This window comes from Ictalurus punctatus, chromosome 4, assembly GCF_001660625.3.
Source record: "Ictalurus punctatus breed USDA103 chromosome 4, Coco_2.0, whole genome shotgun sequence".
In the NCBI taxonomy this organism is placed as follows: domain Eukaryota; kingdom Metazoa; phylum Chordata; class Actinopteri; order Siluriformes; family Ictaluridae; genus Ictalurus; species Ictalurus punctatus.
Genome location: NC_071284.1, coordinates 22,025,407 through 22,038,638, shown reverse-complemented (window position 1 = coordinate 22,038,638; position 13,232 = coordinate 22,025,407). Strand labels below are relative to the sequence as shown.

Genomic DNA, 13,232 nt, shown 5'->3' with positions numbered 1-13,232 from the left:
ATCCTATTGGGGCCTGGAGCTGCTGTTGATCTGCCCCCCCCCCCCCCCCCCCCCCCCCTTTTTTTTTTTTTAACACACACACAATCACTCTGACTTCGCTGAGCTTGGAGGGAAATATTTTAAACTGGGACACGGGTAGGACTGTACGAGGCATGTACCCTGCTGAACCTTATGGCTCATTCCTTGCTGGGTCACTGTATTACCTTCTGATGTATTCTTCCAGCTCCTCACTGGTTGTTTCTAGCTTCCCCCTCTTTGCTTTCTTGGCTCATGCTTGATTGGATTCTTGTAGAAGTTGGCTCATTCCTTCTCCTTCCTCTTCCTCTGCCTTCGGATGTGCTCAGCCCTCCGCAGGCTGGTAAGCCTCTGCTTGATATCCTTCCACAGCGCTTTTAGACATTAGCTGCGTTTACATGGACAACAATAATCCACTCTTAATCCGATTAAGACCATACTTTGATTAAGAAACTACCATGTAAACAGCAATTTTAACTTACCTTAATCTAATTAAGGTCATAATCGAAGTAAGCAATAATCTAATTAAGACAGGTGGAGTACTCCTGTTTTAGTCGCATTATGGACGTGTATTACAGACATGTAAACATCTTAATCACATTATGAATGTCGTGTGACCGTTTTCACTGCATTTTGCGACAGGACACGATCACACACTCGCACGTTTTACGGCGAACAAGAGCGTTTGTCCGCGTCCCAAACCGCATACTTACCTACTATAGGCCTCTAGTGGGGAAAAATACATGTATCTCGGCTACTAAATAGACGGTAACTACGCGATTTGGGACACACCCACGGCTTCAAGCAGTTGTCTATTTGAACGTATAGCATGACAAATAATTAACTGCACTTAAAGCGTTCGTAAAAAAAAATTAATAAAAACACCCAAGACTGTATACGGTACCATAACGAAGACCAACTGTATGATGATACGTGAAATTCTGGAGGGACGTCGGATGGCATGGCGCGGTGACGTAATGACGCGGGCTGTTAATCTAATTATGTTCTAAAACATGTAAAACGGGAACATGACAGGAGTATTCTAAAAGCGACTCATGTAAACACTTTAATCACATTATCTTAATCAGAGTAAGGTTAATAATTAGATTAATGCTGTCCATGTAAAAGTAGTTACTCTTTCTCATCCAGTTTTGCCTTCCTGCAGTACCTTCGGAGTTGTCATCGCTGTTGCACCAATTGCTCAATCTCTCACCTCCCTTTTTTTTTTTTTTTTTTTTTTTGCCGCAGTGGTTTTCTTGGTGGTAATTATGCCAAACCTGACTTTACACTCCTGGTAGAGAATTTTTCCAAACAGGATGAGTCTAGTCTCCACACCCCCTTGCAGTGATCTCTCCAGTATTTTGCTATGGTCTGCATCCAGTTTTTGCCATGCAGTTGCCTTGTTGGCCTTTGGCCATCTGATTATGTCCTTCCTTGCTCTTCTTGGGTCTTCTTTTTCAAGACAAGTGGGTGTGTCTCATTGGTGCTCACAAGACCGGTTGTTCTCCACTACAGGGTCTTTTTCCTCACCTATCTGTCTTCCCTCAGCAACGATGGGTCCGTCAGCACTGTGGTTTTTGACCTGGCTTTTGGTCCCTCTTGGTCTGATCTGATGTTGCAGTTCAAAGGTTGCTGTTGGCCTTTCCCTCTGCATCTCATTCTACCCTGGTGGATTCGTATTCCCCTGAATGTGGTCACCATTTCCCACCCACACCCACATATCCGCAGACTCCTCTCATTATCTGTATTCGTACCCGTCATGTCCGTATGATCCATCTGATTAATTCAATTCAATTCAATTCAATTTTATTTGTATAGCGCTTTTTACAATAGACATTGTCTCAAAGCAGCTTTACAGAAATATCAACACGGTATACAGATATTAAAGGTGTGAATTTATCCCAACTGAGCAAGCCACTGAGTGGCGACGGTGGCAAGGAAAAACTCCCTAAGATGTTTTAAGAGGAAGAAACCTTGAGAGGAACCCGACTCAGAAGGGAACCCATCCTCATCTGGGTAACAACAGATATTGTGAAAAAGTTCATTATGGATTTATATGAAGTCTGTATGGTGTTAAGAGCAGCCGTAGTCCCAGCAGTCTGGAATTAAAGAAGATTTGAGCTCCATCCAGAGGCTGAAAGGATCAGGATCTCTAGTATCTCCATAAATTCGTGTGGGGCTCGGCGAAAGGAGAGAGGGAGAAAGTAGAACAGAATCTAGTCAGGGTAGGCTTGAGTAAACAAATACGTTTTAAGCTTAGACTTAAACACTGAGACTGTGTCTGAGTCCCGAACACTAATAGGAAGACTGTTCCATAACTGTGGGGCCCTATAAGAGAAAGCTCTTCCCCCTGCTGTAGCCTTCACTATTCGAGGTACCGTCAGATAGCCTGCATCTTTTGATCTAAGTAGGCGTGGCGGATCATATAAAACCAAAAGGTCGCTTAGATATTGTGGCGCGAGACCGTTTAGTGCTTTATAGGTTAATAAGAGTATTTTATAATTAATGCGAGATTTTACTGGGAGCCAATGCAGTGTGGATAATATCGGTGTGATATGGTCGTATCTTCTAGTTCTAGTTAGGACTCTAGCAGCTGCATTCTGGACTAATTGGAGCTTATTTATATTCCTACTGGAACATCCAGACAGTATGGCATTACAGTAATCTAATCTAGAGGTGACGAATGCATGAACTATTAGGCCCATCTTTCACTCCGCCTCTGAGAAGGCCTATGGGTTGTCTTCTCTTTGATGACTTTGTGGTAAATATAGCAAGCATATTGATCAGAGGCTGTTAAATGGAATCATATGTTGTTGTATTGCAGCTGAATCAGTGGTATCAAAAAATATTAAATCGTTGCTTTAAGAATTGAAATCGTATCATATGGAGGCATGAGGTTTACCCTCCAAAATTTGATTCAAGGGGGGTGAATACTTTTGCAATGTAGCAGACGGCAGCTTTTGAATCATTGGCCATATCCATGAAATGTTCATTCTATTTTTATGCCTTCCTCTGCTCCTCATGAGTTTGTGACTTTGGATAAGAGCTTTCTGATTCTCCTCATTTCTAGTGGCATGCAATCAACTGAATGATGCCCTCTTGCATCCCTGCCAATTTCAGAGTCCCTGGTTGGGCATAAATAATGGTAGCAGGGCAGTTTCTGCAGCATCACAACAAAACCTGTCATGTGAAAGAGGCCAGTGTGAGAAGTAAACACCGGGGCTGCAGGAACAGTGAGGCAAAGATAATGGAGCCAGTGGAAAGAATATGATGTCTGCTGGTGGAGCGAGGGACTGTACTTCTGGGAAATAGCATTGTTTAGATGCAGTTGATAAATAATTAGAAGGTGCTGCAGAAGGCACAGACCTACTGGGAAAACAGTAGTGAATGGGTAACTGTCTGATCATTAAATTCTAATACAGTTCCAATTCTAATTCCAGTCCATGCCTGAGAGAGCTTCTTCTTCTTCTTCTTCTTCTTCTTCTTCTAAATTTATTCCAGAGAAAAAATTTCCACAGTTAAATAAGTTTGCATTGGCTTAAGTGGAGTGGAAATGCTGGACCTGACCTACATTACTGCTCACCATTATTCTTCTTAGTATTATGGATTGCTCCATTGCTTGGTTGATTTATGTTTAAAGATGTGATCATCTAATAACTTTTTTTATTAATTGTCTTCTTTATGGCTAGGCAAGAAAATGTTAACACAAATACCCATAATAACGTTCTTTCTTTTTAGACAAACAGCTCAAAATGACAGTCAATACATATAGCCATGCTTCAGGTGCATTGCATGTGGGAAGAAAATTATTTCAAACAATTTATATACCAGAATAGATTGTAACAGGACATCCTTAAAAGGAAAAAGTGGAATCCAGTATCTGTTCAAAGACAACAAAGCATGAGACAATAATTTTGGCCTAGAAAAGGTTTTTTTTTTTTTTTTTTTTTTCTTCTTTCTTTTTTTTTTCTTTTTTTTAAAGAGAGGGGGAAGAGGCTTGGCAATGATTCTAACACTCAGCGATCAATAGTCAGTTCACACCCTTTTGGCTCTCTTACTCTGTACTCTTACTCTTATTTTGTTATTCTGAGAAGAAAACATCACAGAAGGTAATGCAAGAATGTAATTTTACAGTACAAATAGTAATTGTTCTCTATTGGGGTAGAATGATTAAAGCATAATTTATGATCACATACTTTATATTGAGCCTGAGTCTGGTTATTGTTAATTTCTGCTCAAAGAGTTAACATGTTCACCTAGAAAATATTAATTTTGTTCAATCATGTCATTGGGTTGAATTAAGCCACCAGTCATGTGTTTAAGGTACAAGAGACAGTTTTTCATCTAGATATTATACATGTTCTCTAGATGAAAGAGAATATTCTTTAGATCGAGTTGGAAATGAAAAGCCTATTGAAATCTTAAATTTCTTTTAAGCTAAGCAATGACTGATGTTTGATCATTTTTGCCAGGTTTGTGATGCCTCAGATGCCCCCAAAGATCTGTTGCACTTTAGTGTGGTCTTACAATGAAGAGAGCTAAATAAATATCATGTTTCTGGCCTTTTTGGTGGGAGAAAGGAAATAAACTATTGTTGCTTTTCTTTTTTCTTTCTTTCTTTATTTTTTGTTTTCCAAAACACAAACTCATAAGTGAACATGGCTGACAGAATCCTTTACGGAACCCTGCTGTATCATAAGAATATTGCAAATTGTTATAGAAATTTTTATAGTGTTTTTTTTTTTTTTTTTTTTTTAAATAAATAAAAAAAGGTCAAAATTAATTATCAAATTCTCAGAAAACCTACAAAATATATTACAAAAAAAGAATTATATAAATAAATGTAAACAAACATGCAAGCATATTGTATGAATTATATAAGATGCAAATCTGATAGAGCTGAATGCTTTAAATTAAGGACAGAAGCTTTCCATCTCCTAGTGCATCACCAGTACTCGTTTGTGTGTTGGAGGGCTTAAATAAATAACGATGATGTGTCCTTAGTGTATGATGTTCTTGCATTCACATTCTCCAGTTTCTGTGGCTCTGTCCTGTCCTCTGTTTCGTGGAAATGCTATGACTAAGAACACAAGTCCATTCTTGCCTGCTCAGCATTACCAAAATGCACCTCTGTCCTAAACTGAAACTCTTAATACTCATTCATTAATACGTTGCCCAAGATGAATAGACATATTGTGTGGAGAGTATTCTGTAATCATCCGGGTATGTGCTATGAGTCACATGTGAACGTGCAGCTTCTGCTTCCTAGTGAGTTTCAGCATGAGAGAAGTAGCTTTTTTTCTTTTATTGGTTGCTGAGCCATCTGCATGTAATAAAACAGAGCACTTAAAGTTGGATAGGTAAAAAGTTAAATGCACAGACAGGAAAAATGTTTTCCTTTCCACTTTTCTTTTTCATAGTAACATTCTGTTTTCATTGAGCTCACGCCAGTATGCCTGGAGTCTCTCCAAATATACACACAGATACAGTCAGGTGGACAATGACATCATTTTTGTAGTTTTGCCTCTGTACACCATAGGGCTGCACGATTATGGCCAAAATAGTAATCATGATTATTTTGATCAATGTTGAGATCATGATTATGCATTGATTTTAGAGACAACATATTTTATTGCACTTTCACATTTAAATAAACCGACCACTGCTTTCACCTCCATGTTGTGCTACATTCCTGCTAATATACAAATTTTTGCATCAAATTAGACTGGTCCTTAAAGTGCATCATCTTGTAGAAGCAAAATAAAATTGTGCCCAAAATAGAGGATAAGTAAAAATATATATGCCATCAACCAAATGAAAACAATTCAGGCCTATGCAGAAAAGGCAATAACCGTGTTTACAGGAGGAGAGACGCAGCCAAATCACCCAACAGAGTGGTGCAAGGATGACGTCATTTTGTCCCGTAACCCGGAAGTTAGCATCCCACTGATTCCCTCGACAAAAACCCAATAGTGTTTTCCCACAGGCGTTTGGATTATTGCAAAAAATAAGTTCTGTGATCAACAATAGTTTACAATACTAACACGTTTTGTCCAAGATAATTTTCACAAATGAACATAACTCTTTTGAAGCCTAAATACAATCGCCAGAAATAAACAGCTAACCGTATGTTATAAACAAACTACACCACGGTTGCTCGACTTCATCACCATCACCAAGCTTCCGACAACTTTTCCACAGTTTTTTTTGGGAATTGTGCACAGCATACCTGAACCAATTTATCTGCAAGTTTTTTCTTGTTTGGCGTGATGACGTTTAATGTCTCCGACAACGTCTGTAGTCCCATTTAGCAACTTGTAAACAACCACCTTTTTCAACACACGTAAAAGCTTTAAAAAAATCACAAGTAGGGTATTACTGATGTATTTTGTCGTAGAATAAAATGTGGAAATATTTTGAGCTTGTGTTCACCACAGACCTTATTTAAGGTTTTTAACCAAAAACCCATTGACTTCGGGACAATGGAACCGGAAGGGCTAAAAGGCTAACTCGTTTACGGGTTTTGGCATACAAAATGACGTCATCCCTGCACCACTCTATGGTTACTGGCTGTAAGTTTAGGAAGTGCTTGATTTGATATGCAGCGGAGTTTTCTATGAGCGTAGGCCAAATTTTAAACGTCAATATCGGAGTCGATCATGTTCATGTAATCATGGGCAGTCAAAATCGTAATCGAGATAAATATTCAATTAATTGTGCAGCCCTAGCATACCATCACAATGGATTTGAAAGGAAGCAACCAAGATGTGATTGAAGTGTAGCCTTTCAGCTTTAATTCAAGGGTTTTAACACACATATTGCATTAACCATTTAGGAATTATAGTCATTTGTTTATGGAGTCCCTCCATTTTCACAGACTCAAAAGTATTTGGACAAAATAACAATCGTAAATATTAGGATTATTTTCAATACTTGGATGCAAATCTTTTGCAGTCAATGACTGCCTGAAGTCTGGATCCAATGGACATAATCAAATGCTGAGTTTCCTCCCTTGATGTTTTTCCAGGCCTTTACTGCAGCCGCATTCAGTTGCTCTTTGTATTTGGGTCGTTCTGCCGTCAGTTTTGTCTTCAGTAAGTGGAAAAACATGCTCATCAGAGGTCATCAGACATTTAAAAACATTTAATTTCTTTGCCTTAAGGAAGCTCTTGGGTTGCTTTTGTGGTACATTTTGGGTCATTATCCATCTTTACTTGTGAAGCGCTGTCCTTCAGTCACATATCAGAAACACCTGTGACCCAGTTCCACTGGCAACCATACATGCCCATGCCATAAAACTGCCTCCAATGTTTGACAGATGATATGGTTATGCTTTGGATCATGAGCCCTTCCTTTCCTTCTCCATACTCTTAACTGCTACAAGTTAATTTTCCATCAAAACTGGTCAAGCATTTTAGCAAAGTCTAATCTGGCCTTTCTGTTCTTGAGTATTACCAGTGGTTATCATCTTGAAGTAAACAGTCTGTATTTACATTTATGAAGGCATCTCTTGATTGTAGACTTTGACAATGATGCACCTACCTCCTCCAGAGTGTTCTTGAATTATGTAGATGTTGTGAAGGGGTTTTTCTTTAAAAAGGAAAGAATTCTGTGATTATCCACTTTAGTGGTCTTCCATGACCTTCCAGAACTTTTGGTGTTGCTGAGCTCACCAGTGCATTCCTTTTAAAAAAAAAAATAACTTCAATAAATAAATAAAAATATATAATGTACCAAATTGTTGATTTGGCCACTCAAAAGTTTCTGCTATGTCTCTGATAGGTCTGTTTTTGTTTTTTTCCACTTGCATTGAAACCTCTTTGGACCACATATTGAGAGTTCCCATGAATAGCTACCAACTTCAACATCTGGAATCAACTCCAGACCTTTTATCTCCTCAATTTGTCATGAAATAATAAGGACACAGGTCACACCTGGCCATGAAACTGCTGATCAGTCAACTGTCTAATTACTTTTGAGCCTGTGAAAATGTAACGACAGTTTAAAAAAAAAAAAAAAAAAAAAAAAAAAAAAAATTTGCATTAACTAAACCTGAAAGTTAAAACTTAGTCTATACTTAAGTCACATCTTGATTGCTTCATTTCACATCCATTGTGATGGTGTACAGAGGCAAGATTATGAAAATTGTCGCCATCCAAATACTCATGGACCTGCCTGTACATTTAATAGCTAAGGGTTACAAGGAATTGATCGATCAATGCTTTGGCTATATTGGAGTATTATACCATTTTTTGTTTATAACTTTTGTTTAATTTGCAGTTCCTTGTTTTAGTCAACTATACAGTCATTATTATTCAGACACTTTTCATTTTATGTTAAAGATAAATAGTAATATGTATATTATCTTTTACTTTCATCTTTTGAAAAAAATAAATAAACTGTTCTATATTTGTACCGTTGCTCCCAGTTTTTGTCTTGTACATGGCATGTAAGAGTGCAACATATTTCAGTTGGTTCTCTTGGGATTTCAACCCTCTCATATTGGTGATGTTGTGGTCTGAGCAACATGTCAAAATTACAGGGTGAACTTCTGTAGCAGAAACTGTGGTGATTGGCCACTTGTGTTTTTACACAGCTGTGAAGACAGGAGAAAAAGCGAGAAAGAAAGAAAGAGAGATAAAGAGATTGAGATCAGGAATGAAAAGGAAAACATACCACAGGCGACAGCCGTTGGTTCTCCTAGTGGAAACATTAAACTGGTAAAAGTGGTTTAGCTGGTGTTGAGGTGAATTCATTCCAGCCTGAGCTGGTTTTACAAAACGTGAGTGTACACAACTGTCATTGGGTGTAAATAATGCAGACTCAGAATCAGCATAGGTCTTAAAGCAGATTGCCCATCCCTTGTTTCCTTTTTGGGTCTTAAGGTCCAAAAACTCTCCTCTCTATTCCTCTGCCAAACACAGCAACATTCTCCACCATCATCAAATGTAATATCTTTCAATAGAATGGTGTTCAATCTCTCCAGTACAGTTCCAGAGATTTGTAGAAGGCACACTGAAGCTGTTTTGTGGTGACCCCACCCCACTTTGTTAGTTTTAGCCTATATTATGTACATAGGGATGTCGCGATACCAAAAATCTAGTAGTCGGTACCGATACCACCAAAAGTACACGAGAAGGATACTCGATACCAAAGTCGATACCATGGTGTGGTTTAAAAAAAGAAAAAGAAAAATATATATGTAATTTTTAAATAAAATTAAAAACTCCTGGAGGATATCTTCCTCTGGCTGATGCTGGCAAAAAGAGAGAGAGGTATTTTAGTTATCAAACACTGTCTGACAATGACTAATAACAAGTGCTAAGGTGCAATGCGTTAGCGTGGTTAACAAATAACTGGCTATCGCAAACCATGCATGGAGCATAACATTAGCTGGTTTCACGGCTACAGTGCCAGCTGCCTCAAACAAACATAATATAGGACCGTCTTTCAGGTGCTTCGCCAAATTCCAGGTGTTTCCTCGCTTTGTTTGAAATGAATAGCATCGGTTGCACACCGGCAACCGCTAAACTTAAATTAAGCTAATAGTTCTGACATTTTCATGGTCTTAAACAATCACCCCCTTTTTAAGCTACTTTTAATAGCTTAAAAGTAAGAACTGATACATACATGCATACATACATATTATATATATACACACACACACACACACACACACACACACACATATATACATATATACATATATATATATATATATATATATATATATATATATATATATATATATATATATATATATATATATATATATATACACACAGTGAGGGGAAAAAAGTATTTGATCCCCTGCTGATTTTGTACGTTTGCCCACTGACAAAGAAATGATCAGTCTATAATTTTAATGGTAGTTGTATTTGAACACTGAGAGACAGAATAACAACAAAAAAATCCAGAAAAACGCATGTCAAAAATTTTATAAATTAATTTGCATTTTAATGAGGGAAAAAAGTATTTGACCCCCTCTCAATCAGAAAGATTTCTGGCTCCCAGGTGTCTTTTATACAGGTAAAGAGCTGAGATTAGGAGCACACTGTTAAAGGGAGTGCTCCTAATATCAGTTTGTTACCTGTATAAAAGACACCTGTCCACAGAAGCAATCAATCAATCAGATTCCAAACTCTCCACCATGGCCAAGACCAAAGAGCTCTCCAAGGATGTCAGGGACAAGATTGTAGACCTACACAAGTCTGGAATGGGCTACAAGACCATTGCCAAGCAGCTTGGTGAGAAGGGGACAACAGTTGGTGCGATTTATTCGCAAATGGAAGAAGCACAAAAGAACTGTCAATCTCCCTCGGCCTGGGGCTCCATGCAAGATCTCACCTGGTGGAGTTGCATTGATCATGAGAACAGTGAGGAATCAGCCCAGAACTACACGGGACGATCTTGTCAATGATCTCAAGGCAGCTGGGACCATAGTCACCAAGAAAACAATTGGTAACACACTACGCCGTGAAGGACTGAAATCCTGCAGCACGCGCAAGGTCCGCTGCTCAAGAAAGCACATATACATGCCCGTCTGACGTTTGCCAATGAACATCTGAATGATTCAGAGGACAACTGGGTTTAAGTGTTGAGGTCAGATGAGACCAAACTGGAGCTCTTTGGCATCAACTCAACTCACCGTGTTTGGAGGAGGAGGAATGCTGCCTATGACCCCAGGAACACCATCCTCACCGTCAAACATGGAGGTGGAAACATTATGCTTTGGGGGTTTTTTTCTACTAAGGGGACAGGACAACTTCACCGCATCAAAGGGACGATGGACGGGGCCGTGTACTGTCAAATCTTGGGTGAAAACCTCCTTCCCTAAGACAGGGCATTGAAAATGGGTCGTGGATGGGTATTCCGCATGACAATGACCCAAAACACACGGCCAAGGCAACAAAGGAGTGGCTCAAGAAGAAGCACATTAAGGTCCTGGAGTGACCTAGCCAGTCTCCAGACCTTAATCCCATAGAAAATCTGTGGAGGGAGCTGAAGGTTCAAGTTGCCAAACGTCAGCCTCGAAACCTTAATGATTTGGAGAAGATCTGCAAAGAGGAGTGGGACAAAATCCCTCCTGAGATGTGTGCAGACCTCGTGGCCAACTACAAGAAATGTCTGACCTCTGTGATTGCCAACAAGGGTTTTTAAACCAAGTACTTAGTCATGTTTTGCAGAGGGGGTCAAATACTTATTTCCCTCATTAAAATGCAAATCAATTTATAACATTTTTGACATGCGTTTTTCTGGATTTTTTTGTTGTTATTCTGTCTCTCACTGTTCAAATAAATCTACCATTAAAATTATAGACGGATCATTTCTTTGTCAGTGGGCAAACGTACAAAATCAGCAGGGGATCAAATACTTTTTTCCCTCACTGTATATATATATATATATATATATATAATGAGTATGTATGCATATATAGTGTCTTCTCTCTTTAGATGCACTTTCTGTGAAAAGATAATGCAAAACGATTCAGTGCAGGCCAATGCACAGAGCACACAATCAATTTGCTTTGACTCTTCTGACATTTCATGCTCTTAAACAATCACCCCCTCACACCAACGGGCACAGACACACACAAACCATCCAGTCCTGAGAATAACAATAAGACAGAAAGAAAAGGAGAAAAAATTGTACTAATATAAGGTACATATATAAGTACATACAGTGAGGGAAAAAAGTATTTGATCCCCTGCTGATTTTGTACGTTTGCCCACTGACAAAGAAATGATCAGTCTATAATTTTAATGGTAGATTTATTTGAACAGTGAGAGACAGAATAACGACAAGAAAATCCAGAAAAACGCATGTCAAAAATGTTATAAATTGATTTGCATTTTAATGAGGGAAATAAGTATTTGACCCCTCTGCAAAACATGACTTAGTACATGGTGGAAAAACCCTTGTTGGCAATCACAGAGGTCAGACGTTTCTTGTAGTTGGCCACCAGGTTTGCACACATCTCAGGAGGGATTTTGTCCCACTCCTCTTTGCAGATCTTCTCCAAGTCATTAAGGTTTCGAGGCTGACGTTTGGCAACTCGAACCTTCAGCTCCCTCCACAGATTTTCTATGGGATTAAGGTCTGGAGACTGGCTAGGCCACTCCAGGACCTTAATGTGCTTCTTCTTGAGCCACTCCTTTGTTGCCTTGGCCGTGTGTTTTGGGTCATTGTCATGCTGGAATACCCATCCACGAGCCATTTTCAATGCCCTGGCTGAGGGAAGGAGGTTCTCACCCAAGATTTGATGGTACATGGCCCCGTCCATCGTCCCTTTTGATGCGGTGAAGTTGTCCTGTCCCCTTAGCAGAAAAACACCCCCAAAGCATAATGTTTCCACCTACATGTTTGACGGTGGGGATGGTGTTCTTGGGGTCATAGGCAGCATTCCTCCTCCTCCAAACATGGCGAGTTGAGTTGATGCCAAAGAGCTCCATTTTGGTCTCATCTGACCACAACACTTAAACCCAGTTGTCCTCTGAACCATGCAGATGTTCATTGGCAAACTTCAGACGAGCATGTATATGTGCTTTCTTGAGCAGCAGACCTTGCGGGCACTGCAGGATTTCAGTCCTTCACGGCGTAGTGTGTTACCAATTGTTTTCTTGGTGACTATGGTCCCAGCTGCCTTGAGATCATTGACAAGATCGTCCCGTGTAGTTCTGGGCTGATTCCTCACTGTTCTCATGATCACTGCAACTCCACAAGGTGAGATCTTGCATGGAGCCCCAGGCCGAGGGAGATTGACAGTTCTTTTGTGTTTCTTCCATTTGCGAATAATCGCACCAACTGTTGTCACCTTCTCACCAAGCTGCTTGGCAATGGTCTTGTAGCCCATTCCAGACTTGTGTAGGTCTACAATCTTGTCCCTGACATCCTTGGAGAGCTCTTTGGTCTTGGCCATGGGGGAGAGTTTGGAATCTGATTGATTGCTTCTGTGGACAGGTGTCTTTTATACAGGTAACAAGCTGATATTAGGAGCACTCCCTTTAACAGTGTGCTCCTAATCTCAGCTCGTCACCTGTATAAAAGACACCTGGGAGCCAGAAATCTTTCTGATTGAGAGGGGGTCAAATACTTATTTCCCTCATTAAAATGCAAATCAATTTATAACATTTTTGACATGCGTTTTTCTGGATTTTCTTGTTGTTATTCTGTCTCTCACTGTTCAAATAAATCTACCATTAAAATTATAGACTGAT

General features: G+C 39.4%; 1 protein-coding gene across 4 annotated transcripts in view; it reads left to right on the top strand.

Moving 5' to 3' along the window:
* nectin1b (nectin cell adhesion molecule 1b) overlaps positions 1-13,232 on the top strand; it is a 304,891-nt gene that overhangs the window by 31,956 nt on the left and 259,703 nt on the right. The window lies entirely within an intron of this gene.